This window comes from Eriocheir sinensis, chromosome 31 (assembly GCF_024679095.1).
Source record: "Eriocheir sinensis breed Jianghai 21 chromosome 31, ASM2467909v1, whole genome shotgun sequence".
NCBI classification, from domain to species: Eukaryota; Metazoa; Arthropoda; class Malacostraca; order Decapoda; family Varunidae; genus Eriocheir; species Eriocheir sinensis.
In genome coordinates this window covers 11,410,507-11,434,592 of record NC_066539.1, presented here as the reverse complement: position 1 = coordinate 11,434,592, position 24,086 = coordinate 11,410,507, and positions in this window count along the sequence as shown.

Genomic DNA, 24,086 nt, shown 5'->3' with positions numbered 1-24,086 from the left:
AGGAAGTGCAAACAAGGAATGAAGGAAGGAGGGAAAGAAGGAAGGAGGGACACGAAGGAGAGTACAGCCATCCTCAGAGCCTGTCCCTGTCCCCTGTCCGTCCCCCCCCCCTGTCATGCTGCCAGGGTATACAAGCGTACGCGAATACTAAGTGTCTGCCCCTGCCGCCCCTGCACCCCCTTCACCCCTTCTGCCCCTCCACCCCTACTTCAACGCCTCCTTCACCAGCCTCGTTACTAATGGCGGTGATGGTGGCGGTGGTGGTGGTGGTAGAGGGTGACGTTCTCTCTCTCTGTTCCCTTTCCTATCCCATTCCTTTTATTCCTTCCCCTTTCTTTTCCTTCCTCTTCCTTTCCGCCTATCACTTCCAGCCCCTCCCTGTCCATTGCTTTCTATCTCCCCTGTCTTCCTCTTTCACTTCCCATCTTTTCCCTTTCTCTTCTCTTTCTTTTCTCAACTCTCCCTGCTTATTTCCCTCACCCCACCCCTTCCCTCCCCTCCGTCCCTGTCCTTTCCTATCCTATCCCTTCCTTCCCCTACTATTCTCTACCCCTCCCTATTACCTTCTCTCCTATCCCTTCCCTTCTTTACCCTTCACTCTCTCTTCTCTTTTCCCTTCCCTTCCCTCCAGTGCCTTTCCCATCGCTTTCTATATATATATATCCTATCCCTTCCTTCCCGTTCCTTTCCTTCCTCTTCTCTTTCCCTCCTTTTCTTCGTCCTACCCTTCCTCCCTTCCCCATTCGGTCCCCCCCCCCCCGTAGCCGCCGAGCCAACACGCAGGGCTGAGTAATTCTTTCTAAACTTGTTCGTCCTCGTCGTCAGCCGGACATCGATTCGTCCCTCAGTTCGGACACAAGTTGGCGGCGCGCGGGACGTGTTTTCCGCGGCATTGCTGAAAGGAATTTTGGGGGACACCGCCGAGGAGGGAGGAAGGAAGAAGCGAGAGAGAGGGAAAGGAGAGAGAAGGAAGGAAAAAACGACAAAAGTACTTAGGACAAACACGTGAACTTCCCATTACGTTTTTTTTTTTCGTTTTTTTTTTGCTTAGCTTCTGTTTTGTACGTTATAAGAGGACATCATTATCCCCCTTTTTCTCTTCTTTCTCTTCTTGTTCTTGTTTTTTTTCCTCTTATATAACTTCTTTTTTCATCTCCTTCTTCTTCTTCTTGTTCCTCTTCATTTCCTTTCTCCTTTGTCTTCTTCTTCTTCTTCTTTTCCTTTTCCTCCTCCTCTCTTTCTATCAATCTCTCCTTCACTTCTTGCTGCTCTATATATATATTTAAGAAGCCAACAACACTACTACAATACGTTCGGATAAAACCAATCAGTATTTTCCCTTACATCGTTATAATACATCGCTCTCCTTATACGAGAATGGTTCACAGCACCACATCACACACACACACACACACACACACACACACACACACACCATACAACAATGTGCACCCCTACACTTACTTAAGTTTCCCAGGCAACGAAATAAAATAAACACCAAACACACACACACACACACAAAAAAAAAAACGTAATCAAAGTAACCTGTCTCATAAAAAAAAAATGGAAAAAGAGAAGCCATGAAGAGTAAATATATAGAAAAAGATTACGACAAAAAAAAATTGTGTAGAAAGGAGAGACATGAGAAGGGATGGAATAGAAGAAAAGGAGAAGGAACCATGAGAGTAAGGTATGAGGAGGGTATTACTACTACTACTACTACTACAACTACTACTACATATTTCCTATCCCATTCCTTCCTTGCTTTCCTTCCCCTTCTCTTCACCTATCTTTCCACTCCTTCCCTCCTGTCCCCTGCCCACTGCTTTTGTATATCATTCCTATCTTTCTCTTCCCTTCCTCTTCTCTTCTCTTCTCTTTCCCTTCTCTTCCTATTCCTTTCCACCAGTCCCCTCGTGTCACCTCCCAGTTGCTACTATTACTACTACTACTACTACTACTACCACCACGACTACAACGCATCAAAAGAACATTATTAGGCTTCTCGAACTTCAACTTTTTTCCACAAGTCGCCAATCAGGAGTTGAAGTTGGAAGCGACACAATATGACGTACTTAACGACCACCACCAATAGCGGCTTTACGTAGTACTGTCGAGAGCGAGAGCGAGAGAGAGAGAGAGAGAGAGAGAGAGAGAGAGAGAGAGAGAGAGAGAGAGAGAGAGAGAGAGTAAGGAGGGGAAGATAAGATTAAGTAAAACGATTAGAAGAAGAAAAAGATGAAAAAAGAAAGGAAGGAGCAAATGACGATGAAGAAATAGAAAAGAAGAAAAGAAAAAGAAAAAGAAAAGAGAAGGAGAATTGAAAAAAATGAAAGAAAAAAGAAAAAAAGAAAAAAGAAGAAAAATTGAGAGAGAGAGAGAGAGAGAGAGAGAGAGAGAGAGAGAGAGAGAGAGAGAGAGAGAGAGAAGGTGGGGGGGGGGGGCGGCGCTCCTGTTATCGGAATCTTGTAGTATCGGCTTCTTAGTGAGGGGGGGGTGGGGGGGAGCCGGGAGATAGGGGGGGAGGATGCGAAATTACTGGCCGATAGCAGGAGACTTCGATGTGTGTGTGGGGGAGAAAACACTAAAGGAGCAAGAACAGGTGGAGAGATGATGATGATGGTGATGGTGATGATGATGATGATGATAATGATAGTGATGATGAGGGTGAGGGTGATGGTGAAGTTGGGGAAAAGGAGAACGAAGAGGAGAGAAAAAAAAGAGGAGGAAAAAAGGGAGGAGGAAAAAGAAGAGAAGTAATATGGGAAGAATAGAGAGAGAGAAGGAGGAGGAGGAGGAGGGGAAAGAGGAGTTGGAAAAAGAGGAGGAGGAGGAAGAGGAGAAACAGTAAAGGTAAGAGAAGAGAAAGGAATGACAATGTAGAGGAGTAGGAACAGCAGACAAGAAGTAGAAGAGTAAAATGAAAAAAAGTAGACCATAAAATGAGAGTGGAAAAGGAGGAAGATGAGGAAATATAAGAAAATGGGGAGGAGGAAAATTTAGAAAGCCATTACTACAGGCAAAGTATAAATAATCAAGGAAAAAGAAATGAAAAAAATAAAACCACTAAAAAAAAAAAAGTCCTCATGAATCTTAAGGTGAAGCCAAAATTGACGTGTATGTGTGTGTGTGTGTGTGTGTGTGTGTGTGTGTGTGTGTGTGTGTGTGTGTGTGTGTGTGTGTGTGTGCACGCGCCCGTCACATTTCACGCCAACATACACGCCTCGACAGAACGATTTTTCACCCCAAAATCCATCCGGAGTTTCGAGTTCACGTGCGTCGCCACGAAAAAAATTCTGAAAATCTGAGAACGTAGTGGAGTTCAGAGAGGCGAAAAGGAGGGATGAACGGGACGGGGCGGGGACGGGCGGGGGCAGGGAAGGGAGGGGAGAGGAGAGGAGGAGGCAGGGAAAAGGAGGGATGGCAGAGGAAAAGGCAGGGAAAAAGAGGGATGGAAGGGACGGGGTGGGGAAGGACGAGAAGGCAAGGGAGGGGGCAGGAGAGGAAGCAAGGAAAAGGAGGGATGGGAAGTGAAGAGGACAGGAGAGGAAGCAAGGAAAAGGAGGGATGGGAAGGGAGAACAGGAAGAGGGGCAATAGATGGAGGCAGGGAAAGAGGCAGGGGAGGAAGAAGGGGAGGCAGGGGAGGCACACGCTGGGGAGAGTCATGTGTGTGTGTTGGGGAGCAGCACGTGAAGGGCGTACAGAGCGAGGTGCAAGTAAACATATTTTACATGTTGGCGTCACACACGTAAAAGAAGGCGTGGAGGAAAAAAATGTGACACGTACTTTTCACACTTTCTATCACCTGTGAATTGATTATGGAATACCACCCCTCCCCCCTCCCAGTCCCCCACCTCCCCTCCCCCCTCCCAGTCCCCCACACCCCCTTCCCACCCTGGCTGAAACCTGGGAAAATATCTAGTATACAAAATCTATCTGGCAAGTATTAGGGTTAAGTTTAGGGCGGCGACTGTTATATGGATACTGCTTTTCTTTTTATTATTTCCATTGTTTATTATTTAGTTTAGAGTGGCGACTGTTACACGGAGGCTACTTTTCTTAGGTGCTAAATCTATTCCTTAATCAGTCGTCTTCTGGCTCTGATGGGGGAGTGTGGCACGAGGGCAGAGAGAATTTTTAGACGAAATCGACTTACACACTTACCCGGAGAGTCAGAGGTCAGGACAGCGACAAAGCACCACGTCGGGGAGTCCCATCGCTCTTTACCCATCATACTAAAACTATTATAAGTAAGCGTGTAAGTCAGGAATCACTTGATCTAACTCCTCTACTAAACTTTTCTGCTTAAACAATGCCTACTTGACTCGGCAAAACTAACGTCAGGATTCTCAACTTGTTTATTCCTATTACAAAAACCTCAGAATCAGAAAATAAGAATTCGCCGCCACATCTGAGCGCGGGATTCCGTAGTGTGTGAGTATACCTTTTCTCTCTCCTTCGTGCCTTCAAAACTCTCCTTGCTTTTACCTCATTCACGGGCGGGAAGGGAGGCTTTTAACACCGGAATCTGGAAGCAACACACACACACACACACACACACACACACACACACACACACACACACACACACACATACCTGAGCCTTCTAAATCTTTTGAAAACACACACGCCAGTAAACGAAACCGAGGAAGCAAAACAAACAAAACAAACAAAAATAACAAGATAATGAATGATGTACAGTCGCTCAAAAAAGTATCTTCCTTAATGAACAAAAAAATATGTTAACGGATACTCTAAAAAATAATGACGTGTATGTTTTATTTGCGTCAGTTTACGTACACACACACACACACACACACACACACACACACACACACACACACACACACACACACACACACACACACACACATTTTTTTCTTTTTTTGCTCCGTGTTGCGCTTCCAAAAATGCGGCCTTGCTTTTAAGTTCCTAATTCACAAGACAGACACGCGGGTCTTTTTGAGGTGCGCCTTGACTAACACATTACAGCTGGCGTGGGGAGGCGTGGGGAGGCAAAGGGAGGGCGTGGGGAGGGGTAAAGTAGCGAGGAAAGGCAAGGGAATGGATAGGGTAGGGAGTGGAGGCGTGGGAATGCGTGGGGGAAACGAGTGAACGTGTGGGGAGGCGTGGGGAGAGTAGAGAATCGAGAAGAGGCAAGGAGAAGGATGGGGAAGCGAGGGGAGGCGTGAAAAATCGTGGGGAAGCGAGGGGACGGGAGGGAAGGAATGGGAAGGCGTGGGGAAGCAAGGGGAGGCAAGGGGAGGAGAGGAAAGACGTGGTGAAACAAGGGGAGGTGTGGAGAGGTGTGGCAAGGCATGAGAAGTCGTGGGGAGGCGTGGGAAAGTGTGGGGAGGCGAGGGGAGACGAGGGAAGCCATGGGAAGGCGTGGGGAACTGTTGGAAGGCGAGGGAGGCGAGGAAAGCCGTCGGGAAGCAAAAACCTGTGTTGAGAGGCGTTGGGAGGCGCGGGAATGCAAGAGGCAGAAGTTGAGGAGGCGAGGGGAAGCATGGGGAAGCAAGAGGAAGTGTGAAGAGGCGTGGGGAGGCAAGGGAAGGCGTTCGGTGGCGTAGGGAAGAGAGGGGAGGCGTGGGGAAGCGAGGGATATAAGGTCTTGAGTGGCGAAGAGGAAATGGGGAAAAGGGAGGAAAAAAAGGAGTGAAAAAGCTTGAAGATGGAAAGAGAAAAGAAAGGGAAGGGAAAAAGAGATGTTGAAAAAGAGTAGAGACTTGAGAATTAATAAAAAGAGAAAAGAAGAGGCGAAGGAAGAAGAAAAGAGAAGAGTAAACAGAAGAGCGAGAGGAAATCTACCCCAAAAGCACTAATGGTAGAAGGGAAAGAGGGGAGAGAGAGGAAAGAGGAGACATGGAGGAGGGTGAAAGGGGAGAACAGATGAGAAGAGGGGAGAGGAAAGAGAAAAGGAGATAAATGGGAGGAGGGGAAGAGGGGTAGATGGAGGAAAGTAAAAATGGAGGAAAAAGGAGAACAAGAATGAAGAGATGAAAGGAAGAGGAGAGAAAAAAGGAGGAGAAAGATAAGGAAAGAGGGAGAGTGATATAGGTCTAAGAGGGAGATGAGGATGGAAGAGATGGAGGGAGAGAAGGAGAGAGAGGGAGAGAAGGAGGGAAGAAGGGAGAGAATAATGATGGAAGGGAAACTGATGATCCTGGGACTCCATACAGACTTCCCTTCCTTCCCTCTCCTTCCCCTCCAATTCTTCCCTCCTCCCTCCCTTCTCTCACTCCTCCCGTCTCTTCATTTTCTTTCTTTTCCTCTTTACTTCTTCCTTTCTCCCTCCCTTCTTTCCCTCTCACCATTCCCTTCTTTCCCTCCTTCCTCCCTCTCATATTTTTCTTCATTTTTTCCCTTCTCCCTCATTTCCTTTATTCTCATTTCCCTTTCTCTTCTTTTCTTCTCTCTTTCCTACCATCTTCTCTCTTCTCTTTCTCTCCCCTTTCAATATATTAATCCCCTCTCTTCCTTCCCTCATTTCTCTCTCCATCTATCTCTTCCCCTTCTTCCTCCCATTTTCCCTCCCTAATTCTCTCCCTCTTCCCTCCCTCCCTCCCCTCCCTCATTCCCTCCTAATTACCTACCATTCACTCCCTCCCTTCCTATTTCTCAAACTTTCTCTCCTCCCTATTTATCTCCCTTTCCCCACTTCTCTCTCTTCCCTATTCCTCGTTTTCATCCCACATAAGAGAGAGAGAGAGAGAGAGAGAGAGAGAGAAGGGGGGTCGTCTACGTATGGTACACTCTCCCACTTAAGAATTCCCTGTCGCAGCATTTTTTTTTCATTCCAAATTTTTTTTTTTCGAATTTCGTAAGCCACGCATGAATCCGCTGACAGGAAAAAATGTTCATAAATAGAAAGTGAAAAATGGTTGGAGGAAGCGAAATTCTCTCTCTCTTGCATTCCCTTTAGTTTCCCTTTTATTATCTTCCTTCTCTTCGTCTTCTTCTTTATGAACTCTTTCCTCCCCCTCCTCCTCCCCTCCTCCTCCTCCTCCTCCTCCTCCTCCTCCTTTAAACTTATTTTTTCTTATCTTTCTTTTCCTTCATGCGATTTCTTTTAAACTTTTATTTTATTTCTCCTTTTCATTTCCCTTCTTCTTCTTCTTCTTCTTCTTCTTCTTCTTCTTCTTCTTTCTTTTCTCCCTCCTTCTCCTCCTGCTCCTCCTTCTCTTCCTCCTCCTCTTTCTTTTCCTAATCTCATCTTTAATGTGTATCTTCTCCCTCTTCCTCCACCCATTTCTCCTTCTTAACCCGTTCGTCCTCCTCCTCCTCCTCCTCCTCCTCTTCTTCCAGGTGAGTTAGTGGCCGGTGTTCCTGACAAGCTATTGAATACGGCTGAGTATAAGGGAATTTGATCGCACACACCTGAGCTATTGAACTCCAGGCGAGACGCACACACACTCAGGCAAAGGAAAGTAAATTCTCAACGACAAAAAGTGTAGCGAAGTGTATCCAAAAAAAGTGAAGTGTAGCTAGAAAGTGTAGGTAGGCAGAAGTGTTGACGGAAAAGTATTGCCGGAAAAGTGATGCCGGAAAGTGTTGCCGGAAAAGTGTCCCAAGAAAAGTGTTGTCAGAAATTGGAGGAAGAAAATTAAAGGAAAAAAAGTGGAGGAGGAAAGGTGGCGGAGGAAAAGTATAGGGAGGAATGTGTAGGGAGGAGTGTAGGGAGGAAAATGTAGGGAGGAAAGTGTAGGGAGGAAAATGTAGGGAGGAAAGTGTAGGGGGGAAAATGGCGGAAGAAAAGTGTGGCCAGAAAAAAGTGTAACCCTGTAAAGTGGAAGCGACTCTCTCTCTCTCTCCCCTCATATTTATTTATTTACTTGTCATGTAAAATAAACGGAACGGACAGTTTGATCTTATTAATGACGCTTGTTATAAGTTAAATGCTTTTGATGTGTTAATAAAAAAAACATTTCCCGTAAAAACGTAATAAATGACTATCTGCCCTAATTCATGACGCTTTTAAAAGTTGAATGTCTGTGTGGCATGTTTTAATACCGAAGGGAGGGTTCAACATATAGGTATATATATGTAAACTTGTAAGGCCTAACCAAATTTCAACGTAGCCAGATTGTCGTACTCTGCCTCATATTTCTGCCGATTTCCGACCCCTAAACTGCTCTCATCACCCAAATATCTGCCTCCATATATGGTTATCGTTTAAATGGTTAATTATTGGTGCTTCTTGGCAACAGTTATGGGCCACAAGCAGTTAAATACGCGGCTCTGAGTACGATACCTGGCATCCGTGGGCCCAATGCACATATATATATATATATATATATATATATATATATATATATATATATATATATATATATATATATATATATATGTTTTTTTGTTTTTTTTTACAGTATGGAGACAGTGCAAGGGCGTAAGAAGAAAAAAAAAAAAAATGGCCCGCTACTTACTGCTCCAGAACAGAGGTTAAAGGAGTGTTCGAAATCAGAGGTCAATTTCGGGAGAAGAGGTGTCCTTATACCCTCCTCTTGAAAGAGTTCAAGTCATAGGCAGGAGGAAATACAGATGCAGGAAGATTGTTCCAGAGTTTACCAGCGTGAGCGATGAAAGAGTGAAGATGCTGATTAACTCTTGCATAAGGAGTTTGGATAGTATAGGGATGAGCATGAGTAGAAAGTCTTGTGCAGCGGGGCCGCGGGAGGGGGGGAGGCATGCAGTTAACAAGTTCAGAAGAGCAGTCAGCATGAAAATATCGATAGAAGATAGAGAGGCAGCATGGCGGCGGAATTTGAGAGGTAGAAGACTATCAGTAAGAAGAGGAGAACTGATGAGACGAAGAGCCTTTGATTCCACTCTGTCGAGGAGAGCTGTGTGAGTGGAGCCCCCCCATACATGAGATGCATACTCCATACGAGGGCGGACGAGGCCCCTGTAAATGGACAGCAACTGTGCGGGGGAGAAGAATTGGCGGAGACGGTACAGATCGCCCAGCCTCGAGGAAGCTGATTTAGTAAGAGATGAGATATGAAGTTTCCAGATGAGATTTTGAGTTAAGGATAGACCGAGGATGTTTTGTGTTGAGGAAGGTGATAGCTGGGTGTTATCAAAGAATAAGGGATAGTTGTTTGGAAGATTGTGTCGAGTGGATAGGTGGAGAAACTGTGTTTTTGAGGCGTTGAAGGACACCAGGTTCCTCTTGCCCCAATCGGAAATAATAGTAAGGTCTGAGGCTAAGCGTTCTGCACCCTCCAGCCTTGAGTCGTTAAGTTCTTGTAGGGTGGGTCTTCTATTAAAAGAAGTTGAGTAATGCAGAGTGGAATCATCGGAGTAGGAATGGATAGGACAGTTCGTTTTGGAAAGAAGATCATCAATGAACAACAGAGAGTGGGAGATAGGACAGAACCCTGTGGGACACCACTGTTAATAGGTTTAGGGGAAGAACAGTGACCGTCTACCACGGCAGAAATAGAACGGTCAGAAAGGAAACTGGAGATAAAGGTACAGAGAGAAGGATAGAAACCATAGGAGGGTAGTTTGGAAAGTAAAGATTTGTGCCAGACCCTATCAAAAGCTTTTGATATGTCCAGCGCAATAGCAAAGGTTTCACCGAAACGGCTAAAAGAGGATGACCACCCAGACACACACCGCACATACATACTTCTCTTCTTCCCTTTTCTTTCTCACTCCTTCTCTTCCTTCTTTCTATCTCTTCTCTCTTGAATTCCTCCTTTCTGTTTTTATTCTCTTCCTTCTTCCTCATCTCCTTTCCTCCCCTTCATCTTTTCATTTTTTTTCTTCTTTCTCTTTCTTCCCCTCCCCTCCCCCCCTTCCCCTACCTCCCCTACCTTGCTCAACCCAACCTTACCCAATCTTTCCCTAATTGCCTAACCCACACACACACACACACACACACACACACACACACACACACACACACACACACACACACACACACACACACACACACACACACACACACACACACACACTGGACGGCCGCCGTAGAGTAACGCGCCTACAATTTTTCTCTTTGAAATTGCTCCATAAAGTTTGCTCCTTTGATATAACGTATTGGGCATAATGTTTCACGGCGATGGGGGAGGGAGGTAGGGATGGAGGGAGGGAGGAGAGGGAGAGGAGAGAGGGAGATGGGAGAGGAAGAGAAGGGAGGATGTGTGTGAAGTACAAAGGAAGGGAAACAGGAAAGAAAGGGAGGAGGGGAAGAGGATGGGAAGGGAGGAGGAAGAGAAGGAAGGGAGGAAAGGACAAGCGAGAGAGAGATGGGAGAGGAAGGGAGGATGTTGAGAAGAAAGGGGGTGAACAGCAAAGAAAGGGAGGAAGGGAGGGAAAGAAGGGAAGATGTGGAGCAGAAAGAGGGAGAAGAGGAAAGTAATGGGAGGAAGGGAGGATGAAGGAAGGGAAGGCGATTGAGATGGGAGAGGAAGGGAAGGCGTGAGGGAGGTGGGAGAGGAAGAGAGGATCATGTGAAGTAGAGAAGAGGAGGAACAGGAAGAAAGGGAGCACGGGTGGCCATGGGCGTTGCTGATAAGTGAAAAGTGTGCAACAGGGAACAAGGAAGAATGAGGTGGAGGTTAAGCCGTTCATACAAGAGGTGGAGGAGGGGGATAATAAGAATGTTTTTTTTTTTACAACAAAGGAGGCAGCTCAAGGGCACACAAAAAAGGAAATAATAATAAAAAAAGCCCGCTACTCGTTGCTGGAAATAATGCAACAGAAATGCTAGATATAACGGAAATGTGATAAAGATGATTAAATGCATGTTGACGAAATTAATATAGATGGTTGAGAGATAAATATTGACAAAATTAATTAAAAAAAACAAGCAAATATATACATAGAGGCGTTGGGAAAAGTCTGTCCATATGAATAACGTTGATAGAAATAATGCTGAAAATACATGACGTTATACAGATCATTGAAAGACAAATACTGACAAAAATAAATAAATAAAAATGTAGGTTAAATAGTAGTGTTGCAACCCATCACTGAAAAAATAAGTGAACAAAAGGCTGCCCATAAGAAAAACGATACAAGAAATAATGATTAAAATATCTGGCGTAGGCTAGTACAAATAATGAGCTAATTACCGACAATAAATAACAAAACCACAAGCTAAATAGAAGTGTTGCAACCCACCAGTAAATAAAAAAAAAGACTCAGGTGTATCACAAAAAAGGAGACAGGTACAAAAAATAATGTAGAAAATGATATATGATCCTCTTCGAAACGCTTACTTCCAAATTGAACGTAAGCAGATTATAAGAAGCGAGGGAAAAGAGGATCGAAGTACATTTATCTTTGTAGAGAGTGAACGGTTCTTATTGTTCCCTTACCGTTGCTATTACCGATAACACATAATGGGGAAACGTGTATATACAGCTAAAAGAGTAAATGAAGATGGAGGAGGAGGATAAGGAGGAGGAGGGGGATAAAGAGGAGAAGAAGGGGAAAATGATAAGGGGGAAAAAGGCTTAGGAGAAATAATGGTGAGGAGAAAAGATGAGAAATATGAGCTTGTGGGAGGTGGAGGAAGAAGAAGAAGAACAAGAAGAACAAGAAGAAGAAGAGGAAGAAAAAGAAGAGGAAGAAGAAAATGAAGTAAAAGAAAAAAGAAAAAGAGGAGGAGGAGGAGGAGGAAAAGAAGAAGAAGAAGAAGAAGAAGAAGAAGAAGAAGAAGAAGAAGAATTAGAAAAAAAAGAGGAAAAAGAAAATGGAGAAAGAAAATAAAGAAGAAAAAGAGGAGGAAGAGGAGGAGGAGGAAGAAAAGAAGAAGAAGAAGAGGAGAAGGAGGAGGAGGAGGAGGAGGAGGAGGAAAGGTAAAGTTAACTGTGAAAAGGAGGGAAGAAACGAAGAGGGAAAAACGAGGTAGGTAGGATGAGGGAAAGCAACAAATAGAGAAGAGGGGGGAGGAGGAGGAGGAGGAGGCAGCGCGGGGCCACACTAACGATGACGCCTTGGCACTGCTGGCACAAATATTTACGTCAGCGCCACTGCCTCCAACACCTCAAGTATACCACTAATGGCTCAGGCGGCGGCGGTGGTGGTGGCGGTGGTGGTGGGGGTGGTGGTGGTGGGGGGGTAGTGGTGGTGGTGTTACTTCTGTTGCTGTTTTCGTATTTTTCTTCCTTTCTTTCCATTTCCTCATCCTAATTCTCTCTCTCTCTCTCTCTCTGATACTAAGCCCTTTGTTATCGTTCATGTCCTTGTTATTCGTTCTTTCTTCTCCCTTTCCTCGTCTTCACTAACGATATACTTCATTCAAGCTTTATCGCTAAAGTACTATTCCTCACCTTCGTTCTAATTATATATTTCTCACGCTTCACTGCGCTACGTTCTTCCTTCTTCTCTTCTTGAACGTTCAGTCAATGCTGTATGCCTCCTCTTTGTCGAAATATATAAATCTTTATCATTATGTTGCTATGTGTATGTATGTGTGTGTGTGTGTGTGTGTGTGTAAACAACATACATATACACACAGACAAACTACGGGTAAAAATGTTTAACGAAGAAGATGGAGAGGATGAAGATGAGGAAGAGGAAGAGGGGGAAGAAGAAGAAGAGAAAGAGGAGAGAGGCGAAGAAGATGGAGAGGATGAAGATGAGGAAGAGGAAGAGGGGGAAGAAGAAGAAGAGAAAGAGGAGAGAGGCGAAGAAGATGGAGAGGATGAAGATGAGGAAGAGGAAGAGGGGGAAGAAGAAGAAGAAGAGAAAGAGGAGAGAGACGATTATAAAGATGATGGCGCCAACGGTGAAACGATGATGACGACAAAGAAGATGACAGGGACAGTGATAATGATAGTGATGATAACAGTGATTGTGATGATGATGATGATGATGATGATAACGGTAATGATGATGACGAGTTACTGTTACCTGCAGCCAACTGAGGTGTGTGTCAGTGGCCGGGTACTGTTGCTAATGACGCGGAGGAGGTGGAGGCAGGTGGGTGGAGAGGAGGTGGAGGCAGGTGGGGGGAGAGGAGGGGGAGACAAGTGCTAAGGGGGGGGGAGAGGAGGGGGAGACAAGTGCTAAGGGGGGGGGAGAGGGAGGCAGGTATGGAGGGGGGGAGGGGGAGTTGGGGGAGGGAGGGGGGGGGGGCAGGCAGGTGGGGAGGCAGGTGAGACACGGCAGGTGAGGCAGGTGGGAAGCAAAACCACAAACGCTCCCTTCTTCCCTTCCTCCCTCCCTCCCTCCCTTGACAAATACCTGCATACCTACAAACCAATATACATAAAAATCTGCCCATTCATTCTCTATACATACAAACATACATACATACGTCACATATTATTAGTTATTATTATTATTGGAAGGAGAAGAAGAACAAGAACGACAGTAAGAAGAAAAAGAACAATAAAAACAAGAACAAGACTAAAGCAAGAAGGAAAAAAAAGAAGAGGAAGAAAAATAATGATAAGAAAAAGAATGAGAAAAAGATGAAAGTGGAGGTGAAAACTATGAAAAGGAAAAAGAAAATTATATAACCTGACCATTCAATTTACCCCTAATAAGAAAAAGAAGAGGAAGAAAAATAAGAAAAAAGAATAAGAAAAAGAATGAGAAAAAGAATGAGAAAAAAAGATGAAAGTGAAGATGAAAATTATGAAAAGGAAAAAGAAAATTATAAAACCTGTCCATCCAATTTGCCCCTAATAAAAAAATACCCCATGATTAACTCTACTAACTACAACCACAACTACATAACGTACTTCACATCCGCCCCACACTCCTCTCTCGTATCCGCCGCCGGCAACAAACGAACAAGCAAAAAACAAGTACACATCGACCATTATAAATCACCCACGGAGAAAATGAATGATCACGCAATCCAGTGTGAGAGAGAGAGAGAGAGAGAGAGAGAGAGAGAGAGAGAGAGAGAGAGAGAGAGAGAGAGAGAGAGAGAGAGACAAAGGAAGAAACAGAGAGAAACAGACAGACACGGATCACATGTCATTCTTAATACGCGAACTGCAGGACTCTGAAAGGTGTGCTATAAATAATTAAACACCTTTGTCATGACACAGAAGCAGGTGACTTGGGAAGGACGAAGGACAGGTGGGAGGGAGCCGGAGGAAAGGGAGGGAGAGGAGGAGGGAGGGAAGGAGGATATGAAGAAGGAAGGGGGCAGGAGGGAGAAGGGAGGGAATACGTGAGAGGGAGGAAGAGGGAGGAAGAGAGAATGGTAGGGAGGGATGGTGGTAGGGAGGGAAAGGAAGGGAGAATAGTTCTGAGGGAGGGAAGGAAGGGAAGCGAGGGAGGGAGGAAAGGCGGAATGAATGAATGAAGAGGAAGGAGAAGGACAGAGAAAGAGGAATGTCATTAAAAAAAAACGAAGAGGAAATGACGAAAGGAAAAAAGAGTATGAATGAAAGATAAAAAATAAAATAGCTGGAGGAGGAAAGAGCGCAAATCGGAAATGAAGTAAAATAAATAAAAGATTAAATGAAGCAATGTAAAATGACTCATGAAAAGAAGAGGAAGCGTGGAAACAGGTGAAACAGGTGATATTAAGAGATGATTAACACAACAAACATATAAACTGTGAAGAGGAGGAGGTATGGCAAGGAAAATGAGAGTAGGAGAGGAAACGATAGAAACACGAGAGGTGGGAATAGGAAGGTACGAAGAAGAGTAAAGTATGAATAACGAAACTAAGATGAAAGAAGAAAGGGAGGAAGAAGGAAGAAGAGGAGGAGGAGAGCGAGGGAAGAGGGAGATGATAAAAAAAAACAAGATATGGCAATAGGAAGCTGCGAAGGGAAATGATAAGAGAATGAATAACGAAAATAGGAAGAAAGAAGAAAGGGAGGAAGAAGGAAGAAGAGGAGGAGGAGAGCGAGGGAAGAGGGAGATGAAAAAAAAAACAAGATATGGCAAAAGGAAGCTGCGAAGGGAAATGATAAGAGAATGAATAACGAAAATAGGAAGAAAGAAGAAAGGGAGGAAGAAGGAAGAAGAGGAGGAGGAGAGCGAGGGAAGAGGGAGATGATAAAAAAAAAGATATAGCAATAGGAAGCTGCGAAGGGAAATGAAAGAGAATGAATAACGAAACTAAGATGAAAGAAGAAAAGGCAAATAGAAGAATGACGGAAGAGGAGGAGGAGGAGGAGGAATAGAGATAAAAAAGAGGATATGATAAAAAAAACAAGAAATGGCAATAAGAAACTGTGATGAGAGAATTACAATATAACGAGTAACAACAGTAGGATGAAAGAAGAGAGGAAGAAGAGGATGAGGAGAGGAGGAGAAGAAGAGGGAGGAGATGAGAGTTGGGTAAGAGGCAGGTGTGAAGGAAAGGTCTTGTGCATTCTTCTCTGTAAGGGGGGGCGGGGAGCAGGTGCAGGAGGAGGAGGAGGAGGAGGAGGAGGAAGAGGAGGAGGAGGAGGAGGAGGAGGAGGAGGAGGAGGTGGAGGAGCATACTGTGGAAGAGGAGCAGATGTGTGGGAAAGAAGAGGCGGGGAGAAGAGAGGAGCAGGAGAAGAGGGGAAGGAAGGACTAACGGAAGGAAGGAAGGAAGGTAGAAAGGAGAACGAGGAAGATAAAGAACAAAGGAAGAAGGAAGAAGAGAGGTGAAGGAGAAGAGGTAAATAAAGAACTGACGGAAGGAAGGGAGGAAGAGAGGAAAACAAAGAAGATAAAGAAGAACAAATTAAGAATAAGAATGAAAAAAGGAAGGAAGGAAGAAGGAGAAGGAAGAACAAAAACACCAGGGAAAAAACAAAACAAAAAAACAAAAAAATAAATGCAGGAACCGAGCCATGCACAAAAAAATAAGATAAAAGTGAACGAGGAAAATAAATAAATAAATAAAAGAAAAAGGAAAGAAGGGGGTAAATTAACGAGGGGAAAAACAGGAGGAAAAACACCATGAGAGGGAACTGAGTGGCAGGTGTTGGAGGCAGGTTAACAGGAGAGGGGAGGGAGGGAAGGGAAGGGAGAGGGAGGGGAGAGGGTAAAAGGGAGGGGAGGATAGAAGAAGAGATGTGAGGGTGTGGCTGGGTGTGAGATAGAAAAAGGAGGAGGAAGAGAAGGCAGAAGAGGAGGAAGAAGAGGAGAACGAGTATGAAGAGGAGAAATGCGAGGAGGGAGAGTACAAGGAGGAAAAAAAGGAAGCAGAGAAAGAGGAAACATGGAAACATGGAAACGCAGGCAACAGAAAGCATATTGGCTCATTACGAGGTTGCCCGCTTTGGTGATTTAATCTGCTCGACAGCCTGGGGCCTGGGGAGCAGATGAAAGCACCTCGACATTGAGGAGCAGATGAAAGCACCTCGATATTGAGGAGCAGATGAAAGCAACTCAATATTCAGTTTACTCCCGACGCAGCGAAGTGACGGTCGATTCTATATTTGAAGGAGTTGATAGTATTCGCATTTACTACTTCTGAAGGAAGATTGTTCCAGTGACGGATGACTCGGTTTGAAAAGAAACTCCTTCCAATGTCTGTGTTACATCGACTAGACTGAATGGGTAAACCGTTATTTCTAGTTCTTAGGTTGGTTTGCAATTCAAAGAAATTGGAGTAATCGACGTTATTGAATTTTTTCAGATACTTGAAGACTTGAATCATATATCCTCGTAGGCGTCTTTTCTCTAATGTAAAGAGATTGAGTCGCTTGAGTCGTTCCTCGTACGGTTGAGCCCTTAAGGTTGGTATCATTTTCGTGGCGCGTCGTTGAATTCTTTCCAGTAAATCAATGTCCTTTCTGTAATTAGGAGACCAGAACTGCACTGCATACTCGAGGTGCGGTCTTACCATGGAATTATACAAGGATAGCATCACGTCTGGCGTTTTACACTCGAAGTTCCTCGCTATGAACCCGAGCATAGTGTTGGCTTTGTTGTATGCTTTTTTATAGTGATTCGCGTGTTTCAGGTCACTGCTGATAGTGACTCCAAGATCCTTTTCCTCCTGCATCGCTTGCAGAGGTCTCCCATCCATGATGTATGTGTGGTTACTATTTCTGGACACAATGTGCATGACTTTGCATTTGTCAGCATTAAAGGACATTTGCCATTTTTCCGACCATTCGATAATGTGATTGAGGTCTTTCTGAATGATTTCGCAGTCGGTCTTTGTGAGAAGGAAGGAGGAGAAATAGGGTAGGAGAAGAAAGAGGAGTGCAAAGGAGGTGAAGAAGAAAATGAAGAAGGAAATGAATGCGAAGAGAGGAAGAGAAGGAAGAGAAGAAGGAGGGGGAAGATGAGAAGGAATAAGAAGAGAATGTGGAGGAGGAGGAAAAGGAGAATGAAGAGGGAGAGTACACAGAGAGGGAGGTAGAGGACGAAGAGGAAGAGGAGAAGGAAAAGAAAAAAAATGAAGGAGAGAACGAGGAAGCCGGGAGGAAGGAGGAAGAAGAAAGACGAAGAAGAAAACATGAACAAGAACAAGAACAGGAAGAACAAAAATCAGAACATGAAGAAAAAGAAGGAAAAATATATATAAGAAGGAAGATGAGAGAGAAAAAGAAGAAAAATAAGAAAGAAAAGGTGCAGAGGGGAGGAGGAGGGGAAGTAGGACCTGCATTTGGCGCCGAGGAGAAGGAGGAGGAGGAGGAGGAGCAGGTGGGACAGGTGGAAGGACTATGCGGGCAGGTGAGGGCAGGTGAGGGGCAGCTGCGAGGGACGAGACTGTGGGAAACACGTTAGTGGGTGATCAAGAGATAGGCAACGGCGAGGAGGAGGAGGAGGAGGTAGGAGGAGATTGGGGAAGGGAGAAGAAGGAAGGAAGTGACAACAGGCGAGAGATAACAGCGACGAATCAGAGAGAAAGAAAGAGAAATTATGAGAGAGGAAGGAAGGAACAAAGAGAGCATAGCGAGAGATAAATGATGGGACAGAGAGGAAGGAGGCAACGGAGAAAGGAAGGAAGGAAGAATGACAAGGAGGGAGATAACAGCGACGAATCATGAGAGAGAGAGAGATAAAAAGAATGGAAGGAAGGAAGGAGAGACAGGGAGGATGGGAGAGGAAGGAAGGAGAGGGAGAAAGAGGAAAGAAGAAAGAGGAAGAAATAGAGAAGTAGAGAGAGATGAAGGGTGAGAGATGAAGAAAATAAGTAAATAAAGAAAAAGAAAATGAGAGAGAGGAAGGAAGGAAGGAGAGGGAGAGAGGAAGAAACATCAGACAAAGGACAGGAAGTGACAGTCAGCCAGGGAGGGAACAAATAACATAAGAAGGATAAAAATGGATACAAAATGAAGGGTAGTTAGTGATTTCTCGTTACCTGGCCTTCGTAATGAGGTGTTTCGGGGGGTTCCGCTACCTGGATATCACAATTAAGTCCTCCAACCTGTCTCAATTTATCGGAATTTCGTTATAAGTATTTTTCAGTATGCTTCTTTATTTGGATTTCATAATAAGGTGTTCTAGACTGTTTCGTTACCTGGACATGATTATAAATTCCCTCTCTAACCTGTTTTGTTTCATCTATATCGTATAATAAGGTGTTTCAGGCTGTTTCTTTTTACCCTGGATCTCGTAATAAGGTGTTTCAGTCTGTTTTGGTACCTGGATATCGTTCGTAATAAGGTCCTTCAGCTCATTAGCAACATCATGACACACACACACACACACACACACACACACACACACACGCACACACACACACGGGGAAGTGTTACAAAAACTGCGTGTCGGAATGTGGAGCAGAAAAACACACTCACACCAGTACCAAACTAATTACAGGTATTGACTTAAATTGGGGGAGGGGGAAGGGGGGGAGGAGGGGGTGTTGTGGTCATGGATGCATTTGTTTCAAGGACATCAAGGTGGTCAGTACGTGTGTGTGTGTGTGTGTGTGTGTGTGTGTGTGTGTGTGTGTGTGTGTGTGTGTGTGTGTGTGTGTGTGTGTGTGTGTGTGTGTGTGTGTGTCATGACTTAGCTTGATTCCTCTACCTGCCCTATCAACTTTTTCTCCTCCTCCTCCTCCTCCTCCTCCTCCTCCTCTTCGTCCCTCACAGCTTCCTCTTCCCAAATGACTGAGTTGCCCATATCTCCTCCTCCTCCCACTCCTCCCCCTCTTCCCCTCCTCGTCCTCCTCTCTCTCATATCTCATCGTCCCTTTCCTCTTCTTCCTCCCTTCCTCCTCTTACCTCCCCTTATCCCTTCTATAATACCCCTTCCCCTTATCTCCCCTTCCCCCCTTCACCTGGGCAGCACATCACCTTTATTAAACATCGACAGGTAATGACAGGTAAAAAAAAAGTTCTCCCACGCTTTTAAAACACACATCAATCAGGAAGCACAAGAGTCGACCGTTCAGCTTAATAATACATTCACCGGATAAGCTTAAAACACAATCGACGCATAGGAAGGTTGTTCTAATTCCTTTAATTGACGCTCATGAAATCACGGCTAATTATTATAACTCCGGAACAGTTTTTTTTTAGTGTGTCAGAGATGTAATATGTAGGAGGTTTTACGTGGGATTGTGTATGTATGTACGTGTGTGTGTGTATGGGTGATGGGGGGGGGTAAAGGGATTCCTCTCTTCCACTTCCACTCCACCCCTTACCACCACCTATCAGTCCCCTTCATTCATCAACCATCTATACCCTTCACCATCTTCTCTTCTCCCTTCATCCTCTCCTATCAACCCCTCTTTATCTGCCATACTCTCTTCTCTCTCCCGTCCACAAGCTTCCACCTCTCAAAACCGTTACTTAGATATCAAATGCAAGTCCTTCTCCACCTCTTTCGATTTACCTGTATCTCATTATAAGGTATTTCAGTCTGTATAATGTCTCTATAAGTCTGTATAATGAACGCAAACTACCTAACAATTCTTGCCTTTTATTTTGTCTAAGAAGTTTTTTTTTTTTTTTTTTTTTTTACAGCTAAGGAGACAGTTCAAGGGCGTAAAGGAAAATATTATAAAAAAAAAGCCCGCTACTTACTGCTCCTGAATAGAGGTGTATGAGTGTGTGTTTGTGGGTATATAGAAAAGTCTTCCCTCCCTCTGTTTATCTTCCTTAATCTTGCCTCAATTTCCCACGTATCAACTACCCCTCTCCATCCCATCTTCCCCTCTTCCCCACTCCAGCCTCCTCCTCCTGCACCCATTTCAGCGTCCCCCTCTTCCTCCTCCTCCTCCTGTTGTACCCATCCCAGCATCCACACCCTCTCACACACCCGCCCCTCGGTATCTTATCTCCGCCCTCCAGTCCGGCCCAAAAGGAGCTAAGAACAGAATATAACTCTTAACTGGACCTAAAAACCGCTAACCACAAAAGGTCCCTCGCGAAGAGCCTAAAGAGGAGAGGAGAGGAGAGAAGAAGAGAGATGTGAGAGTGAACGGAGAGGGGAGGAGAAAAGGGAAGATGAGATGAGAGGAGGTGAATGGAGAGGAGAGGAGAGGACAAAGTGGGAATCAGATGAGAGGAGGAGAGGAGGTGATGAATGGAGAAGAGGGAGGGAAGAGGAGGGGAGATAGGAGAGATAAATACGAGTGGATAGGAAGATGAGAAGAAAGAAAATGACTTGAGAAGAGAGAAAGGAAGATGAGATAAGAGATGAAAGCATGATAAGTGAGATAAGTGAAGAGGAGAGAAAGAGAGGAGAGGAGAGAAAGATACAAACAAAAGAAATGAGAGAAGAGGAGAGTAAAGGAGATGATGAGCGGTGGGGAAAGGAGATGAGGGGAGGGGAGATGAAGGGAAGGGAGATGAGATGCCGCAGACCCCAGCCTCCGCCTCCCCCCGCTATTCATCCGCCAGTGTACCGGGAAGCGGCTCAGAAAGGGCGTGTTGGGCCGCGATATTTACCCCCGAGGACCCGCGAGAAAGGGAAGGTAAACACGATTTTTTTTCAGTAATGTAAAAAAGTAGATTAAACAAACTACGCCGAGGTAAAGACAGACAGCGAGGTGAAAAGAGTAATACGGAGGCCTAAAACAACAACAACAACAACAACATCAACAACAACAGAAACAACAACAATAACAATAATCTATCTATCTACCTATATCAATCTTTATCTATCTATGTATCTGTCTACCTATCTATCAATCTCTCTACTTATATATGTACCTCTCTCTCTACTTACATTCCTCTCCATCTACCCTTACTATAGACCTTGTATCTGTCTGTATCTACCTATCAATCTATCTACCTACCAATCTGTATGTGTCTGTATGTATCCGAGGAGGTGCGTGTGTGTATGTATCCAAGCTCTCTAACATATTACTCCCATCCCAAGCACTGTTCACAAGGCATACACGGCGTGAGGCTAAGGACGTGACTGCAGGCTAGAGAGAAACAAGAAGGGGAGACTGCGCTGTTCCCTCCCTCGCTCCAGACGCCGCGTTCCCCTTGAGCAGCGATTGTGTGTGTCTGGGGGCCGGCCGCCGCCTCCCAGTGTCTTAATTGGTGATCCCCGGCGAGTCCTCCGTATCATTACAGACGATATTGGGACGCGAAGGTGGTGGTGATGGGAGTGGTGATGGGAGTGGTGATGGGAATGATGGTGTTGGTGGTTCTTCCTCTCCCGGCGTAGCAACAGACGGATGGAGGTGTGTCTGGTAGAGGTGTTGTCTGTCTGTCTGTCTGTCTGTGTCTGTCTCACATGTTCCTTGGCTTTCTCACGTCGACAAGTCAATCTGTTCGCCTCCTCTTCTTCATCTCCTTCTTCTCCTCCTCTTCTTCCTCTTCTCACTTCCTATTCTCTTTTTTTTCTCCTTCCAGAACCTGACTATCTTCTGAATCTATCACGCCTTATTTTTTTCCCTTCTCCTCCTCCTCCTCCTCCTCAGCCACCTCTTCTTTCTCCTCCCCCATCTGCTCTTCATCATCTACCTCTTCCTTGTGTTCCTTCCTCTCTACCTCTTTCATTTCTACCTCCCTCACCGATACATCTTCCTCCTCCTCCTCCTCCTCCTCTACCTCATCCTTCTCCTTCACTTCTACCTCTTCCTCCTCATCATCATCCCCAGCATCATCATCTACCTCCTTCTCCTCCTGCTCCTCCTCTACCTCCCTCACCTATACCTCTTCCTCCTCCTCCTTCAGCTTCGTCCTCCTCATTTAGTTCTTCCTTCCCCTTCACTCCTACCTCTTCCTCCTCCACATTATCCTCAGCATCATCATCTACCTCCTCCTCCTCCTCCTCCTCCTCCTCCAAGCGGCGGACACTCCTATCTGCCTTTAATGAGCCCCGGTTGACGCCTCTCACTAGTTTACGAGACCAATCCAGTTTTGTGGCGCTCCGACGCAGGTGGGCGGGAAGGGCGGGCTTGACCTAACGCCCTGACTCCCTCCTCTACCGCTCCCCCTTCTGCTTCACCCCCTCTCCCCACTCTCCCCCGGCTACCCCTCCTTGCTCCCCGTAGCCATCCTTTTCCTCTCTCCCCTTTCCATCTTTTAGCCCTTCCCTCGTCTCCCCTTCCTTTTCCCCTCTCCCTCTTCCCCCTCTCCCTTAACCCTCCCTCGATCCTTAACCCCCCCTCTCCTATCCCTCTCACCCTCTTCTCCTATCATCTACATCTTTCCCTTCTACCCCATCTTTCTCCTCTCTTGCTATGCTCTACCGCTCTTCCCCCTCCTCCTTATTTCCTCTCCTCCCCTGCCTATCTGGCCTCCTCCTCCTCCTCCTCCTCCCTCCCTCCTCGCACGTGGGAGTCTGCGAGGCGGGGTCATGAGGTCACCGCCAGAAGAGGTCGTAATTAGAAGTGGAGCAGAGGTAACGAGAGGTGAGGGGAAAGAGGGGGAAAGAGGTCGTGGGAGTTATTTAATTTACATTTTATCTTTCTATTTATTCATTTATTTATTCACTTATTCATGTATTCACTTATTTATTGATTGATTCTTTCATTTATTTCACTTTATTTCGTGTAATGTATTTATGCTTAGTTAGTTAGAATAGTTAGATAGCTAGTCAGTCAGTCATTCAGTCAGTGCGTGTGTGTGTGTGTGTGTGTGTGTGTGTGTGTGTGTGTGTGTGTGTGTGTGCGTGTGTGTGTGTGTTAACGCTGAGAGGAGGAGGAGGAGGAGGAGGAGATGGAGGAGAAGGAGGAGGAGGCCGATGAGTTTGTTGTTATCAGAAATTTAGTCGCTTCAGGATTTATGAATTAAGTGTTAACATCAGTCTGTCGTTGCCTGCCCCGCCCTATCATCCAAGGCCCCGCCCCGCCCCGCCCCGCCCCGACAAGCTCATCATTGCCCTCCTTTTATCGCTTCGCTGTGGGTTCATGTGCCTCGATTAAGGGCCTATGCTGTGTCTGTAATATGATGCTGTATTAGTATGTGTTTCTATGAGGTCAGTATGAGGTTATGTATGTTTATTATGTGACTATGTTGTGTCTGTGTATGTATTGCGTCATTATCATAGACCTGTATTACATATCCTTATCGTGTGTCTGTATTATGTGTCTTATCTATCAAGTGTCCGCATGTGTCCCTCGGTTATGATGGAGTGTTATGTGCTTGTTTATATTACTGCGTGCCTGTGTTATGCGCCTATCTATTTTACTGTGTTACATGCCTGCGTTATCTATCATGCGCCTATGTAAAGTTGTATATATGCCTGGTTTTTATATGTGTCTGTGTTACGTGTCATTCTAAAACCTCGTTCCTGGCAATCACCGCGTCAGTATTTTGCAGCCGAAATACATTGGGCTCGAAAATTTATACGAGAAATAAATAAAGTACATAAACTCTCTCTCTCTCTCTCTCTCTCGAAAACATGTTAAAATCCGTCGTTGGAGAGAGAGAGAGAGAGAGAGAGAGAGAGAGAGAGAGAGAGAGAGAGAGAGAGACGGAGAGGAACGGAGTGAGATGGATGGGGAAGGAGGACAAGGCCTGACTGGAGGGGGGACGGGGGACGGGGGGGCTGCCGAGGAAGGGGGAGGCTTTCAAGGGCGGGGGGAGGGTGGAGGAGGGGGGGAGAGGCGTTGACAGGACACAGCACTGATAATGACACGCCTGACTGCCCACGCCACACCACGCAGCCCCAGTCCACGCCCGACACCCCGACACCACCACCACCACAGGCACAAGGCGGGCGGTCGAGCAGGCAAGCAGGGAGAGGCGGGGGTTTGGGGGGGCAGTGAGGCAGATAGCAGCGGACCAAAGGGGGGAGAGAGAGCAG